Consider the following 18,067-nt stretch of genomic DNA (forward strand, 5'->3'; position numbering starts at 1 on the left):
AGAACTTTAGTTTACTGATAATTTTAATCTCACAGAAATGTGTGCTTAACTCATAGTGAAAGACTCCACCACTACATAAAATAACCATGTAATTTTAAGTGAAATCATTATTTCAAAAGGGAAACGTAGGTAGGAAATAAAGTTCTAACAGCAAGAAGAAAACCTGGTTCTCTATCCATTCGCTTCATTGAAATTATAGACAAGCAGATGTTCATGAAAGACAATGTATTTATGTATTTTCCCATAGAAACAAGGTTAAAATTGAGAGTTCTGTTCTTGTCAGGAGATTTGGCATAAAAGTAAGCCTAGCTTAGGCCAACAATGTCATAAAAAACCATAAAATTCTTCCATTTATTTAATAGTAAAATTATGCTCAGAGCCCAATAAAATGAGCATAAATATCCTATACACATTGATTATACAAAAGGGCACTCTATGCTATAAAGTATACATGCTTCACATAAATAAAATTATACTACACTATAAATTAAAACTACTTAAAATTAATATGCTAGCTGTAATAAAGATTGAATATTTAATTAACAATATTTTTGCTTGCCTTCTTAGAAATTTTATGACTTGAATGGCTTTGGTATCTTAAACTGCTGTCTAAGGAAGATTGAAATGACTTACTTTCTTCGAAAGGTTTCCTGTCTTAACTCACACGATCCAGATTGCAAGAGATGTTGAGACTGCTCAGCAGACAATACAGTAAGAGCAGAAGAGACTGAGAATAAGCATGGATAAGAACACACAAGCACTGGACTCTCTGGCATTGGCCACCAACTAAAATGCAAAATCAGTCCTCAGACAGACTTAGACATGATTTGGGCTAGTGTAAAATTCCTAAAGGGGGAAGTGATGGAAGAGACACAAAAGAAAAATCTTACACCATGGGGGATACTTTTGGTCAGGAAGCACTGCAGCTTGTGATTCCCCTATATAGCAGGAAATTCAGCTGGGTAGCAACTGACAGAGGCAGAGAGAAGGGCTGTGCAGATTAAGTCAAAGATTAGAGCTAAGCTCTAGTCTTGAGAGGTGACAATAACGGAAAAGGATGCCACTTGATAAATATACAGATGTCCAGGGAATTCCCAGAGATCCAATGACAATGGGTCGTAGAGTCAACAAGACAAACTCAAGACCCTATCACCAACCCTGCAGAAGAAGGGGTCTCTAACACACAGTCAAGTTTGTCTTCACTGGCTCCCAAACTAGATCTTTAGTAATCTGCAGTTAGGTGGCCTGGAGCAGGCATTAATCAGCACTTCCCCCAATAGATCAAAGCTCAGATGTCACCCATTGACCCTCACATGATGCTCAAAAATCAACTTCTCATTTTCAAAACAAAAATTTTATTTTAGTTTAGTCCATTCAGATGTCTATAACAAAAACACCATAATCTGGGTGGCTTATAAACAACAGGCATTTATTTTCACAGTTCTGCATGCTGGAAAGTCCAAGAGCAGAGTAACTGCAGATTCAGTGTCTGGTGAGGGCCTGTTTCCTTATAGGCCACGCCTTCTAGTTGTGTCTTCACTTGATGGAAGGGGCAACAGGCTTCCTCAAGTCTCTTTTGTAAGGACACTAATCCCATTCATGAGGGCTTTGCCCTAATGACCCAATCACTTCCTAAATGTCCAGCTTCTTAATACTATCACTTTGGAGATCAGGTTTCAACATATAAACTTGGGGGAGGAAGACACAAACATTCGGATCATAGAAATCTTAGTGGCATATAAATGTTCATTCCAAAAAATGAACTTAGTAATATAGGACATATCTACAGCAGTAAATCATTTACTTTTTTTCTTCCTCTCATTCTACCAAGAGCTCTAAGGCTGCCAAAAAAAATGTAAATAAGTTGTCTGTAATGTTATTGATTGTTTCTTTGTTGTGCCTAAGTATGTTTATTGGAGCCTTAGTCACAGTAGCAAAGCCATGGTGTCAACAAATGTGTCCATTAAGAGTTGATTGCATAAATAAAATGTGGTACATATACACCATGGAATACTGTGCAGCCATGAAAAAGAATGAAACTGTGTCCTGTGCATCAAAATAGACAGAGCTGGAAGCAATTACCTTAAGTGAAGGAAGTCAAAAACAGATACTCAAATACAGCATGTTCTCCCTTAAAAGTGAGAGCTAAATAATGGGTACACATGGAAATAATAGACACTGAGGACTTCAAAAATGTGGAGGCTGAAATGGGGATGAGGGTTGAAAAATTGCCTGTTGGGTACAGTGTTTATTATTTGGGTAATGGGTTCACTAGAAGCCCAAACTCCAGCATTATGCAATATAGCCATGTAAAAAACCTTCACACGTATCCCATGAATCTGAAATAAAACAGTAAAATAAAACAGAAAATGGAAATAGCAAACTGAGGAATGTGTTTTGAAAGGAGCAGCTGTAGCTATCTTTCTCTGCCTTCATGTTGTATAATCAGGGGAACTATTGATGGTTCAATTACCTGCACACAGCCTTGAAGCTTTTTATTTCCGTTTTTGAAATCACATTCATTATTTCATCTTATTCACCATGCTCTAACATAGATACTGAGAGAATTATTATGATCTCCATTTTACAGATTCAAAAACTAACTTGGAGAAGTACAAAGTAATAAATGCAAATTTGTGCTTCAACAGCATTAGGCAAAGGATCTATCTGTGCTCAAGTCCTCTCACAGGGTAGATCCTCACAAATATTTTATTTGCTAAATGAATACACCAATGTATTATGTTTTAGGGTACAAGCAGAGTAAGAGATGTGAAGTCACATCAACCTGATGAATGAAGGTAATGGTCATAGCTAACATTAATTACATGCTTAGTACATGTCAGTCATTGGATAAGGACCTTATGCTAATTTATTCCTTGGAAGGACTTATGAAGGTGGGTGGTAGTATTTTTTATATGATACACCTGAGGAAACCACAGGATGTGTTTTAGAGCGGAAACTCACACTCAGGTAGGCTGACACCACAGCTCGGGCTCCTAGCTCCCACTGCTCCAGGTAGAAGCAAATTTAAAAGTCAGAAGTCACGATGGCAAACTTTGGAAGAGCAAGGGGAAGTCAGGCAAGGCGTAATATCTATTATGTGCCTGTCCTTGAGCTAGTTCTCAAGTTAACCCTAATAATTGATAATGAGAATCTTACTTCATAGATAAGGAAGCTGAATCTCAGAGGCTAAATTACTTCCTCAAAGTCATTCAACTAACAAATGACAGAATTGTGTTTCATATCAGGCCCAATTCCAAAGAAAGTGATTTTTTTTTATTACATATAATAATCTATGGAACTAAACTGCAGAGGAATTCATGTAAGTGTATTTTTCACCGAAGAACAGTCCTTCTCAGTTTGTAAAGTTCATCCCTTTTAATGGAACATATATATTAATGCCTCCCAAAAATAAACACGGAGCTATGAGGAAAAAATACAGTTGTAGATATTGAGTGGTGTGTATACTTTTTTGTATTTGAGGATATACAAATGATGCTTTCTAGAATTGACTTCAACTTTATTCTAGAGCATTGGTTCTCAAACTTTAGGATCAAGTGGAGGGCTTGTTAAACAGTAAATGTGGGGTTCCACTCCAAGTTTCTGATTGAGAAGGTCTGAAGTTGGTCCTAAGGAATTGCATTTCCCACAAGTTCCCGAATAATACTTACTGTACTGGTCAGGGGACAATGCTCTGAAGACTATGGTTCTAGAATTATCACAAGTTTCCAATTTATTCTCTTAACCCAGACCCATGTTCACCATGACACAATATTAGCTACTAGGAATGAGCAATATGTTTGTTAAGCAAAGTGCTGAATTCAGACTTCAAGTGTAGCAAGGTCTCCAGGAAACTAAGTACTGATTTGCCAATCTTATGTGTTTAGTAGTGAGTTCCACATTTTCCCTAAGCTAAAAAGCACGGATATCAATAAAAACTAAAAGTTAAAAATAATAATGCATATAAATGCAATGTATACATAGGTTCTATACTTTTTAGATTATTTGAGGTAACCCTGCAAAATAAACATAATCTAGAAAGCCTAGCCTGATCAATATTGTAGAATTTGTTCATGTTTCTGCCAATAACCAAAAAGAAATAAGCCTTTGCTCATGTTTTGCAAATTTAAAAAAATAATTTTCATAGCTTCACAGCAAGCCTTAGACTTCTGTAGTTGTCAAAATTCAGCTAGGAAAAGCTATGACTGACTGTTTCATTCTGACAGTTCCTTTGGAACAATTATTTAATGTGAGCATTATGTAAATGTGAGGGTGGAATGAATATATCCTGGTGTGGCTTTTAAAATTTAGTCTCAACATCTTATCTTCCATCTGCATTTAAAACAGCATGTTATCCTTTGCTTCCTGCCTTCCATCCAGAGTTAACCCAGAGTTTACATATTGGGAGAAGTAATTTTGATTAAAGAGCAAAGGATAAACACACTGATGTGCTATCTTTGGCTCCGTTACTCTCTTAATCCCATCTTAAGAAAAATAATGCTGATTTTCTCTGAGAAAAAATGTGATCCATTTTGAACTGTACAGTTGACATCAGAAAACCACACAGTCTTCAAAGCACTATTTTAAATCCCCTGGGTATGTATAAAATTACTTTCACTGGTTGCCATTTTGAGGAAAAATCCTGACATGAATAGAGTCAATGAAGGAAAGCTGCTGTAGCCTTTCTCGTCAGACGTGCAGGAATTACAGTTCTATTACAACGGAGTTATATTACAGTTATTTTTATCACGGAGTCCTGGCCACCCGTTCTAAGATATTTACCAGGTGATGGAGGAATCATGAGAGTGGACAAAGCAATTATCACTGTTCTCATGGGGAGATGGGTAAGGTGGAAATACATAAAAAGAGTCATTTACTTAAGAAAAATGGGTAGTGTTCAACTGAAGGGGACAATCTGAAGAGTTTCTGTATTTTTTCCACATGCCGTTTCTCTCAAAAATCTTCAGGCAGTGGTGTTATACTCATTCTGGAAATTGCCTTTATGTACAAATAGCATTCATTACATGCAGCTTTTCTCGGCTCTAAAGGGCAAAGGGAAAACAAATTATTTGTAAAATAAAAAACAATAACACTGGCATGGATATATTTTTTTCTGGATGAGTGAGAAACTGCCCGGATGTTGTTTTCAGACATCCTAGGCATCAACTCCAGAAAGCATGGACAAACATAATTTTCATTGTTGACATAATGAAGATGATGATGCTTTTCACCCATTTCCCAGAGCATAAACTCATTTTCTGTGTGAGCTTGGCAGTGTGACCATAACAAATGCTAGCGATGTGGGAAAAACAAATGCACAAATGAAAAACAGTGAGTCAGATAACTCATTCATTGCTGCCAGTAGGAGCCATAGCTCCCCAAATCTGCTTAATATGCTGCTATTGTATAATCTGAAGTTTGTTGCAGACCATTTTCACAGTGAGTAAAATGTTAGAACTGGTTAGGAACAAACAAAGCCGTTGTGTTTTCATTATATCTTGAAAAAATTTAGAAATTTTTTTTTTTTTTTTTTTTTTTTGAGAAGGAGTCCTGCTCTGTCACCAGGCTGGAGTGCAGTGGTGCGATCTTGGCTCACCACAACTTCCAACTCCCAGGTTCAAGCAATCTCCTGCCTCAGCCTTCTGAGTAGCTGGGATTACATGCATGTGCCCCTATGTCCCCATAATTTTTGTATTTTTAGTAGAGATGGGGTTTCATTATGTTGGCCAGATGGTCTCAATCTCCTGACCTGTGATCCACCTGCCTCAGCCTCCCAAAGTGTTGGAATTACAGGCATGGGCCACAGTGCCCGGCCTGGAAATTTATTTTCTTGCTGTGTGTGCTCATTAGATTATGTACAAAAGTATTTTTCAGTAGCTGAAACTAAATGAAGTTGAGAATTGATGTAATTATCTCAACAGTATAGATAGAACGCTTTATTATGCTTGTTAATTATCAGACAACTAAAACTTCTTATTTAAATTATCTGAATATTTTCTCATAAAAAGATAGCATTATAGATAGTACCATAAGAAGACTAGTATTAAAACGAGCTATTTTTCTTCACTGTTTATAGTCTATTTTTATCAACTTCCTTCCTTTTTTCTGCATGAACTCATATTGTACATATAGTTGTGTATTAGTCCATTTTCACACTGCTCTAAAAATTATCACTTGTCACTAGATAATTTAAGAACTGAAAGAGGTCTAATTGACTCACAGTTCCACATGGTTGGGGAGGCCTCAGGAAACTTACAATCATAGTGGAAGGTAGAGGAGAATCAAGCACTTTCTTCACAAGGTGACATGGGAGAAAGAGAGAAGGGGGAACTGCCAAATGCTTTTAAAACCAGCAGCTCTCATGAGAACTCACTCACTATCATGACAACAGCACGGGGGAAACCGTCCTCATGATCCAATCGCCTCCCACCAGGTCCCTCCCTCAATACCTGGGAATTACAATTCAAGATGACATTTGGGTGCGGACACACAGCCAAAGCATATCATACTGCCACTGGCCCCACCCAAATCTCATGTCCTTCTCACATTTCAGAACCAATCATGCCTTCTCAACAGTCCCCTAAAGTCTTAACTTATTCCAGCATTAACCCAAACATCCAAGTCCAAAGTCTCATCTGAGACAAGGCAAGACCCTTTCACCTATGAGCCTGTAAAATCAAAAACAAGTTAGTTACTTGCAAGACACAATGGGGGAACAGGCATTGGGTAAATGTTCTCCTTCCAAATGGGAGACACTGGCCAAAACAAAGGGGGCACAGGCCCAGTGCAAGTCCAAATCCCAGCAGGGCAGTCACTAAATCTTAAAGTTCCAAAGTAATCTCCTTTGATGTCATGTCTGACATTCAGGTCACGCCAATGCAAAAGGTGGGCCTCCAAGGCCGTGGGCATCTCTGCCCCTGTAACTCTGCAGTGTACAGACCCCATGACTGCTTTCACAGGCTGGCATAGTGTGTCTGTGGCTTTTCCAGGTACACAGTGCTACCATTCTGAAGTCTGGAGGATAGTGGCCCTCTTCTCACAGCTCCACTAGGGCAGCAGACTTCTGCTTAGACATTCAGGCATTTACATAGATTCTCTGAAATCTAGGTGGAAGATCCCAAAGCTCAACTCTTGTCTTCTGTACTCCCGAAGGCCCAACATCATATGGAAGCCACCAAGGCTTGAAGCTTTCACCCTCTGAGGCAAGGGCCCAAGATATACCTTGACCCCTTTTAGCCATAACTGGCACTGGAGCACCTGGGCCACAGAGCACCAAGTCCCAAAGCTGTGCAGAGGAGCTGAGCCCTGATGTCTGCCCTGAAGCCAGTTTTCCTTCCTACGGCTCTGGGCCTGTGATAGGAGGGGCTGCTGCGAAGGTCTCAGATATGCTTTGGAGACATTTTTCCCATAGCCTTAGCCATTAACGTTCAGCTCCTGATTATTTATGCAAATTTATGCAGCCAATTCCTTTCCCCAAAATGGGTTTTTCTTTTCTACCACATAATCAGGCTGCAAATTTTCCAAACCTTTATGCTCTACTCCCTTCTAAACACAAGTTCCAATTCCAAACCATCTCTTTGTGAACATATATAACTGGACACTTTCAGAATAAGCCAGGCCACCTCTTGAATGCTTAGCAAAGAAATTTCTTAGCTTAGAAATTTCTTCTGCCAGATACACTAAATTATCTCTTTTACGTTCAAAGTTCCCCAGATCTCTAAAACAGAGGCAAAATGCTGCCAGTCTCTTTGCTAACACATAGCATGAGTGACCTTTACTCCAGTTCCCAATAAGTTCCTCATCTTCACCTCAGAAAACCTCAGCCTGGACTTCATTGTCCATGTCACTATCGGCATTTTGGTCAAAAGCATTCAACAAGTTTCTAGGAAGTTCCAAACTTTCCACGTCTTCTGAGACCTCCAAACTGTTCCCACCTCTGCCTGTTACCCAGTTCCAAAGTCACTTCCACATTTTCAGGTTATCTTTATAGCAGTGCCCTACCCCTAGTACCAATTCTTTGTCTTAGTCCATTTTCACACTGCTATAAACATACTACTTGAGACTGGGTAATTTATAAACAAAAGAGGTTTAATTGACTCACAGTACCGCAAGGCTGGAGAGGCCTCAGGAAACTTACAATCACGCCAGAAGGTGAAGGAGAAGCAAGCATCTTCTTTGCAAGGTGGCTGGAGGGAGAGAGAGAAGGGGGAACGGCCAAACACTTTAAAAACCATCAGCTCTCTTGAGAACTCACTCACTATCATGACAACGGCATTGGAAACTGTCCCCATGACCCAATCACCTCCCACCAGGTCCTTTCCTCAACACCTGGGGATTACAATTCAAGATGAGATTTGGGTGGGGACACAGAGCAAAGCCATATTAAGCTGTTTATCCTGCTTTGACCTTTTCATACTATAGCATAAACATTTTCTTATTTGCTAAGTTTTTATAACTGATTTTTCAATGTCTACATATTACTATATCATAGAAAAAAATCCTAATCTATCTACACATTCTGTATTTGGGAACATGTGTTATCTAATACTTTAATTATTAAAGATAATACAGTAATAAACATCCTTGTGCCTGAATCAATATACATAACATCTTATAGCCATGAGTAAAGGATGACACTATGTGAGTAACATAGATGTAAAACAGAGCCTCTGTTGATAGCTGGGCAAAAGGACACAGACAATAAACACTATATTTCACAGACATCCTTGCTGGTAAGGTGACTATATCACTAAATGCAATATGAAAATGTCCTGTGGCAGCTTCCAGGAACCTTTCTTAAATTATTGATGGTAGATGCCCTTAGAGTCTTTGTGAATCTTTCTACATTTTGATCCATAGGACAAGTGCTACAGGCCAGGGATGGTGGAGCAGTGAGCCTAATGGAGCACTTGTTCCTGAGGGCATCATGGGGCAGAGCTGCATGTCTGCCCTAGACATTTACATGGAATTTCTATTTCATTTAAGTTATTGCTATTTTGCATCTCTTCTACTTGCAATGGACTCTAATTCTAACCAATACAAAAATGTTGACAGTAAATTGACATTAAACTAACAATCAAGTAATCTAACAGGTATTAATGCTATCTATAATAATTAAAATTTTACTAAACAGCTAAATGAAGTTGTTATTGGTTTGCTCAGCTGTCTATTAATGGTACAATATCTATAAAACTATATTTATGCTAACGAATTTCCCTGTAATCAATGTTCACCTCTTCAACATTTATCTTTCACACACACTAACACACACCTATTAATATACAAGGAACTTTGATCAACTCTGTAAGCTGGAGTTCCTTATTCTCTCCATTTCTCTCATGTCCCAAGTGGTGAATGAGAACTTAGTCAAGGGAGATAATTGAAACATTAAAAGAACAATTACTCCAAAAGGTGAACAAATTAATAAAACTTGGCATATTACACCTCCAATATACTCAAATAAAATATGGTCAAATTTTTCTATGCAAATAATTAGGAAATTATCATCTATTTCATGAGGTCACTACAATATGTACTAGATGTAAAAAGTATCTACAAATAATAAGCATTCCCTTCTTCTTAGTTTTCTCCTACTACATATAGATTAAAAATATAATTTATATAATAGGAAAAGCTAGGTGATTCAATTATAATTCATAATTTTTCTTAAAAGTCTACTTTGCAAAAAAATTATGAGATCAAATTGACTGTATGTAGATTTTGCCTTCTGTCTTTGCCTTACAATAAAAAGATTTAATATAAATTTAAAAATTCAGATTTAAGAGTGGAACATAATTTTTAAAAGCTGTTAAAATATATAATTCTCTAGTAGATAAGTACTTAGATTTCAATTACACTAAGGAGATTTTATTATCTCAGCTTCTGTAAAATGTGATATTGTTACTAATCTCCTAAGATAAGGCTTTTAAGAGAAATTCAATGTAATTTATTTACAGTTCCTTTATCTCTTAAGGAGGTCAGGAGATTTGGAACTTTAATGTAACCCATAACCGTTCTTTGACAATCCATGGGAAAGCAATATAAGTTTTAACAACTTGTAAAGTTTATCTTTTAAACTGAAAAAAGTGGGTGATTTGTAAGTGACTACCTTTAGACAAAAATATATAAAGGCAACAAGCCTTTTAGTATTTCCCCATGTCCTATCAACCTGAAGAGATCAAAATGAGGAAACAAGAGTCATCATCATGTAGGCATCAAATAAAACGTTACACACTGAGTCAAGCACTCACCAGCATCACTGTGGGGCACCCAGTGGCCCAGTCTGTGACTTCCCAACTCTGTTGCTTCATCTGTTCCCTCAGCAAACGTGGGCTGAGAAATCCGACCCTGGACATCACCTTTGATGTGCCTGCCCTCTGTTACACCATTGATTTCCTCTTTAGAAGAGACAGTTGGCCATTCTTAGTACCTTAAGTGACCCAAGTGCAGGAACTGCTTCCCTATGGAACTCCCCATCCCTGTCACCATCATGTGGCTTGGGGTGAGTGCTGAGGAACGACAAATGCAGCATGCATCTCATCCTCATTGCCTCATGGTACACTACTACCCACCTCTGAAAGCAAATTTTAAAACATAAGGTAAGTTTGATGAAAAAACATAATAATAATCAACATTTATGTATTTACCAAATGGATCCACAAATATCATCACATTTATGACTCATGTAAGAGCTGGCAAAATGCAATGTCCTCTGATCACTGTCATTCGCCTACTTTTGCCAGGCAGGAGTTTGACATTCGGAACTAGCCCTGGGCTAATAACACTTCTAGGAGTTCCCCACGACACAAAACACTTCCCTGAATGACTAACACTGCTTGGTAGCGCTCCAAAAACCCTTTTGAAAAACCTTCACGTAAGAGATAAAGACAATAAAATGTGATTAAATAAAAAATTCTAGCTGGGCACAGTGGCTCAGACCTGTAATCCCAGCAATTTGGGAGGCTGAAGTGGATGAATTGCCTGAGTCAGGAGTTCAGGACCAGCCTAACCAACATGGCGAAACCCCATCTCTACTAAAACTACAAAAATTAGCTGGGCGTGGTGGTGCACACCTGTCATCTTACCTACTTGGGAGGCTGAGGCAGGAGAATCGCTTGAACCTGGGAGGCATAGGTTACAGTGAGCAGGGATCACACCACTACACTCCAGCCTGGGTGACAGAGCAAGAGTCTGTCTTAAAAAAATAAAAAATAATAAAAATAAAAAAATTCCAAGGATGTTACTGAGAAAAATAAAGCGTACTTTGAATGAAAGTGTTTGGTCCAGAGCCTCACTGTGGCGTTTGGGTGCTCTGAGCAAGTCTGAGGGGGATCCACAGTCAGAAGGGTTATAATACACACTTGATACTCTGTCAATAGTGGTAAATAAAATATAAAAACAAAATCACTAACATTTCTATCCAGCAGCAATATGTAATTAGAAAGTTTAGTTCCCAGGAAAGATTTCATTTATAATAGCTGCCAAAACCTGTGATGCCTACAAATAACTCTAACCAAAGTTGTATATTGTGAATTTTTGTTTTGTTTTGTTTTGATTTGATTTGATTTTTGAGACAGAGTCTCGCTCTATTGCCTAGGCTGGAGTGCAGTGGTGTGATCTTGGCTCACTGCAACCTCCGACTCCCAAGTTCAAGCGATTCTCCTGCCTCAGCCTCCCGAGGAGCTGGGACTATAGGTGCGCACCACTACGCCCGCTAATTCTTTTGTATTTTTAGCAGAGACAGAGTTTCAATGTGTTAGCCAGGATGGTCTTTATCTCCTGACCTAATGATCTGCCCAACTTGGCTTCCCAAAGTGCTGGGATTAGAGGCTTGAGCCACAACACCTGGGTATTATGGATTTTTATAGAGAAAGTACTAGACTCAATTTAAGGTATTACAGGAAGACTTGAATAAATGGATCAATAGAACAAGACTAATGATGGAAAATAATTCTTCAGTATCAAAAATGTGGCAATTTTTTCCCCATTAATCTACAACTTCAATGTAATTCCAATCAAAGTTTTAACATAGTTTTTCTCATGATATCAGCTTTGAAAATCCATACATAAAAGTAACATGCAAGAAAGAACCAAGACAATTTTGAAGGCCAAAAGGGGAGAGGGAGAGAAAAGGACTTTCTTATAAAATATACAAAGTAATAATTGTTAGAACGTAATGCAAGCCAAAAGTTATTGAGGCAGGAATGTAAAAATGTCATGAAATTCATCTGTCTCAAGGTAAAGAAATTTCCGGAACATGCTGTTGACTTCAAAAATCAGCACACACAAAAAACATATAGTATGATAAGGAAGTATAACATATGATAACATTAAAACTGTTTGAAAAATACCTACATGTAGTCATTTTAATGGATGGAAAGAAAGCATGCAGCTTATTGACAGTGATTCCTCTGGATACATAGAAAAATTAGTTTAGAGAGGAGGACAAAATGGGCTTCAACTTAAATACAAATTTTACTTCATAGATCTGAAACAATAAAAAATATATGCATATTTGCTAATCCAAGATGGTAAAACTTTTGTGGCTGTTACACTGCTGTCTGCAGTTTCCTGTGAGTTTGAAAGTTTCAGGAATTACAAAGAGGAGAAAATTATGGAAATCATGGACAACAAGCTTGAGGAGAATTCCTATGGGTCTGTGGAAACCGTCCTGGGGGAATGGGCCATGTGGATTTGGAAAACACTGTGATAGTAACCAGGCAAAGTTCTTTACACATCCAGCTGTGAATCCAAGGCCAAATGTGTGCACACTTCATCAGCCTGGAATATCTTTGAAAAATAACCACAGGTCCTATTAGGTTATTCACAATATTCACGGTAACTTTCAAAAGAGTTTCTGATCAAGTCTTAGAAGCATGAATCATCCAAGTTGATGATTAGTTTGTGAAATAAGAGCAACTCTCAATATATATCCATTGACAAAGCAGAAAGAAAACATTTAAGCTTTTTTAATCTTTTAATTTTCGAAATTTTTAAATAGAGACAGGATCTCACTATGCTGCCCAGGCTGATCTTAAACTCCTGGGCTCAAGCAATCTGCCCACCTTGGCCTCCTAAAGTGCTGAGATTACAGGCATGAGCCACCACACCCAGCCCACATTAAAGTTTTTGGTGAGCAATAGGGAATCGCCTTTGTTCCACATTGTATTTACAGAGTGAGATGGGATACCAAAGCAGCACCTATGACTTATCTTTGCAGGATTCAAAAGAAATTATTGGGTTTCATTTTGTTTACAATAAGCATCCTCCATCATTTTCTGCCATCTCATTTTATCAGCCACAAAATATATGTTAGCAAAACAATAGCTTTTAAATAAATAAGTTCTAATCTCCAAGTCATAAATAATTGATAAACACAACTATATTTCCTCTAGAGTAATTTTTCAATTTAGACAATTATTTGCTACTGTAATAATAGATAAATAAGTTTCAAAACGGCATACAGGAGAAGAAATATCTTCAGGACCCATATAACTTTGAGTCAGGGTTGCCTGAAATTGTCAAACCACGGCTCTCCCAAGATCTTCTAGTGTTAGTTGATTAGACAAACCAGCAGGATTATTCAGTAATGGATTTTGCTCTGGGCAATGCTAACAAAGCTTTGCTCATGATGAAAACTAACCTCAAAATTTGGTCTGCAGTGCCTTTGAATAAAGCTCTATGTAATGATAGCACTGCTCCTTTCTACACAGAAAATGAAAGAGAAAATCGAAGTAGTTATGTTGGCAATTTAAGTAAAAAAGGAAGTATCCAGATACTTGAGGGAAAGGGGAATTGGAGATTTGAACTAAGCAGATAACAACCTGAGTTCTCAATTTCACTTTGCCAGGAATACAAAGCATTTTATAAATGAAGATTATAGAGCAGAGATTTCTAAAGACCATGTCGAGTCCACATGATCAGAAGCCCCCAAACCAATCTTCTTCCTGCTATCTCAGCAAAACATGGCATTAATTAAGGCTATTTAGTTTTCTTGTGTTATTCAAATTTTCAGAGACTGTGTTTGTCAATAAGCCATCAGGCAAGATATCCTCACAAACATGAAGACATAACTTTTTCATTCCGTTTCCACTTACCTTTGAACTTCAGGAGGACGGGAAGCCATCATGAGGAATGTGGGTAACAGCTGTCAGTGATTCTAGTTCTGTCTTCCACGAAAGAACTAAGTTCCTCCTAAGAAGTGGCAGTGATCTCTTTTCCCAGTGTCCAGCAGTCCCTTGTTGCATTTGCCCCCTATTATCTCAGCTACGCTGTTTGATGTTCTTTACTGCTTCTAGCCTGTTGTCACGGGTGATGTCATAATTCTTCTCCTTGGCTACCACCACCCCTGATGCCAACCCTGTAGGATATGGGTCCAATAAATACCACCTGGCCACGCATCCCTGTACTCCGTTTCTCTTGATGCTGTGGAATAATTTTGCATAACTTTAGAGTTCATCACTCCCCACATACTCATGGCCCTGTCTTTCTCCCATTTGATCAATATTATTCAGCTAATACAAAAGAGGACCCTAAATTCATGAACGCTTATCCTTACCTCCAGACAGTAAATATTTTTAAATCATTTCAATTGCACTGTCAGATTTTGTAACACTTTTATTAATTGCCCAATATCACTGGACTGATTAGAAAGTTTTATCTTCTAGCAGTATGATACCTCCAATCAGTTGAAAGCCTGAATAGAAAAGTTTGACCCTCCTGTCAGTCATAGTGATTTCCTTCTGCCTACCTGCCTTTCAAACTTGAACACTGGTTTCCCTGCTTTTGGATTGCACTGAACATCAGGTCTTCCAGGGTCTCAAGCCTGCCAGCTTTTGGACTGGAACTGCACTATCGGCTTTCCTGGATCCCCACCTTGTCAACTGTGATTCTATTCTTAGGACTTGCCGAGTCTCTATAATTATGTGAGCCAATTCCTTATGTTACACACACACATGCACAACATATATATATATATAAAACATATGTATAACACATACATATTATATGTGTAAGATGTAACATATATACCAGTATCTAATAGATTATTTTTCTCTGGGGAACCCTAGCTGATACACCAGCTCCATTTTACTCTGATATTTGTTTTGTTTACTATCCAAGATATAACATATGTATAACACACATATATATTATATGTGTAAGATGTAACATATATACCAATATCTAATAGACTATTTTTCTCTGGGGAACCCTGACTGATACACCAGCTCCATCTCACTCTGATGTTTGTTTTGGTTACTATCCAAGTATTTTTAGTTTTTTTCCCAAATTATGACTCTAGATTGTTTTATTTTAAATGTTTCCCCACTTGTAAATAATTGAAGAACCTCATTCCCAAAGGTAACTGCTCGATGATTAGCTTTCTCTTTTTCTTATAAATACGGAACTAAAATAAATGTGTACTGGCCCTCTATCCCATATTTCAGTTCCTTGAACTATGCTTCATACTATGTTCATACCCCGTGTTCACAAACCAGGGTCTCCCATGAACGCCTGCTCTATTTTCATTACTGGAAGTTTACTGTCTGTGAGGCTTTATAAAGTGGCCTTCCATTTTCCGCAGCTGACAATGCCCCTCATGAACTATCATGTCTTGTGAGGCTCCCAAAGCTAATTGTCAATACTTAAGGGTGGAGGGGAGTGCCCAGTTGTGTGAGACCGGATTATCTCTGGATCAGGAAAAGGATTTTGCCTCAACACTGTGTCACTTTCCTACCAACTCCCTCCCAAGACAAAGAAAGACAGCCAGATCCTGCTGGCAGTTAGGAAACTGAAAGTCTGGACAGAAGCTAAGCTCCTTGTCTTTCCAGTTTTTTCTGTTCCAATCAAAGTTTTTAAACTTGTAAGTTCTATTTTAGTTAGAGCTCAACCTCAACAAAAGATGTACTTCCTTACCTTCAGCTGATATCAAGAACGTGTCTCCCAACGCAGGGCTTACTGTTGAGAGGGCAGACTTCATCTACCCACAGAGATCACCAACCTTCCCTGTTGCACTAGGCAGCTTATTTTAAACTACATCTTTCTCCATACAGATGTTCCTCAACTTCCAATGGCATTATGTCTCAAGAAACTCATCATACATGAAAAAAATCACAGTTCAACAATGCATTTAATACTCTAATAAACCCATCTTAAAGTCAAAAATTGTAAATAGAACCATCATAAATTGGAGACCTCCGTACTTGTGAAAGTGGGAATAGGATGTTAAAAGCAGAAAGGAGAGTTTAAAAAAAAAAAAGGCTGACATTTTAAAGATATTCATTTACAATTATTTTATTAAACAATCACCTTTTACATGTCATCAGACCTTACCCCTGAAGTGCAAAAAACAGTTTGAGGTATTACAACTGAAGAAACATTTGCACATGTTTTGTAAGGTTTTTCACACTATAATAACTGTAAAATTCAGTATAACTAAATACTCCACATAACTTCAGGTTTATAAGAACAAAGTTGTAAAAAAAAAAAAAAAAAAAAAACAGACCTGGTTTATCTCATTGTAACTCTGATTCTTCCATTTATGATGAAAGGTGGCAAAAAATATGATACTTAAGTTACTTCCCAAATGATATGTGTCCATTATTCAATTCTATAAAATGGTGTATAGAATTTAAAAGGTTAATAGCTGAAACAGCATCCATTCCAAAAGCATAAAAATCAAATTGACAAAACAGCTTAAATGATATAATGTCCTATTCACAGAACTTAATCCTAAAATCATGGCAATTCACTTAAAGTATCTGAAACAGATTTACTAGCATATTTCTACACTATCCGTGTACATATAGCGTCACATTAGTAGTATGCTCAGTTAATGATGTTAACACAGATAAAGTTCAGAATAGTCACTTCAAAGTTATTTTGAAGTAACACAAGGAAAAGTAGATTAGTTTTTTATGTGATTTAAACTTTTTTGCATTGAAGAAGTTATCCAGAGACTTTCCAGATCTCACTTCACTTTGCGTCTACACCTTGAAATACAAAGTTGATGTAATTATACAGCTAATTATTGCAATATACTTTCTCCTGAAATATTCATGCAAATTGGAGAAAAAATTGTTTTTCAACTTGATGATTGATTTAATTACAAACTCATAGTGTAGACATTTCATTTAAAGCAATCTAATATTGCTTCATGATTTGCATGGAGTATAATAAATTAAGTCCCAACTAATGGGTCACAAATGTTGAATAGAAATTAGTTATTACAGCAATTGCTTATAGTTAACACGGCACTTCTGGTAACTTCACAGGCTGGGTTTTGGTGTTGACTATTAAATTGTTTTATTTGTTCAGTGCACAGGTAGCTTGAACAAAGAAAAGATTTTTTTTTTTTTGTAAGAACATGGACTGCTTAAAATTTGCTTTTTTGTAAAACTGACAAAGGATCAAATGCGTCTTACAGTTTACTATTAGAAGAAAATATTGTTTATTCATGGCAATTATAACACCTACAAGAAGGTACCTTAAAAAGAAACCCTCTCCTGATTATTTGTATTGCCTGGCATCAAAAATATTGGAGAAAAGAATATCTTTTTATGTAGATTCTAACAGTGTTCTACAAACTGCACTTAACCTGTTTCCTTTTGTTTCAGGAAAAGGGGAATCTAAATTGTTAAAAATCCTTCCAGGAACAGGATACTTATGAACTGATGATAATGTTCTCTTTTCACAACTACAGTTTGTTTTCACATGTAATGATTCTTGAATTAAAAATAATCTTTGCACAGTTACCTCACTGCTGGAAGCACAGCTGCAACAGCAGCTGAACTCTTTACCTAGGGGAGAAGTAACATGTGCTGATGTTCTCAAGTGAACCAAAAGAAGAAAACTGAGCACAGCCATTCCTATTCTAATGAATAATGATCTGGGGCCACTTAGTATTACCTAGGAAGCTAACAAGTATTTTCACTATCTACTATGCAAAAGGACACCCCAGGGTAAGATATGTATCCCAAGAGTTTCTTTTAAAGTGAATATTGTCAGACGTGGAAATCAGCCAAAAACACAGGAGGTCATAGAATGAGTAGTTAAATCTCAGGTATCC

The sequence above is a fragment of the Sapajus apella genome, unplaced genomic scaffold (genome assembly GCF_009761245.1).
Source record: "Sapajus apella isolate SASKATOON/1434 unplaced genomic scaffold, GSC_monkey_1.0 scaffold40, whole genome shotgun sequence".
NCBI classification, from domain to species: Eukaryota; Metazoa; Chordata; class Mammalia; order Primates; family Cebidae; genus Sapajus; species Sapajus apella.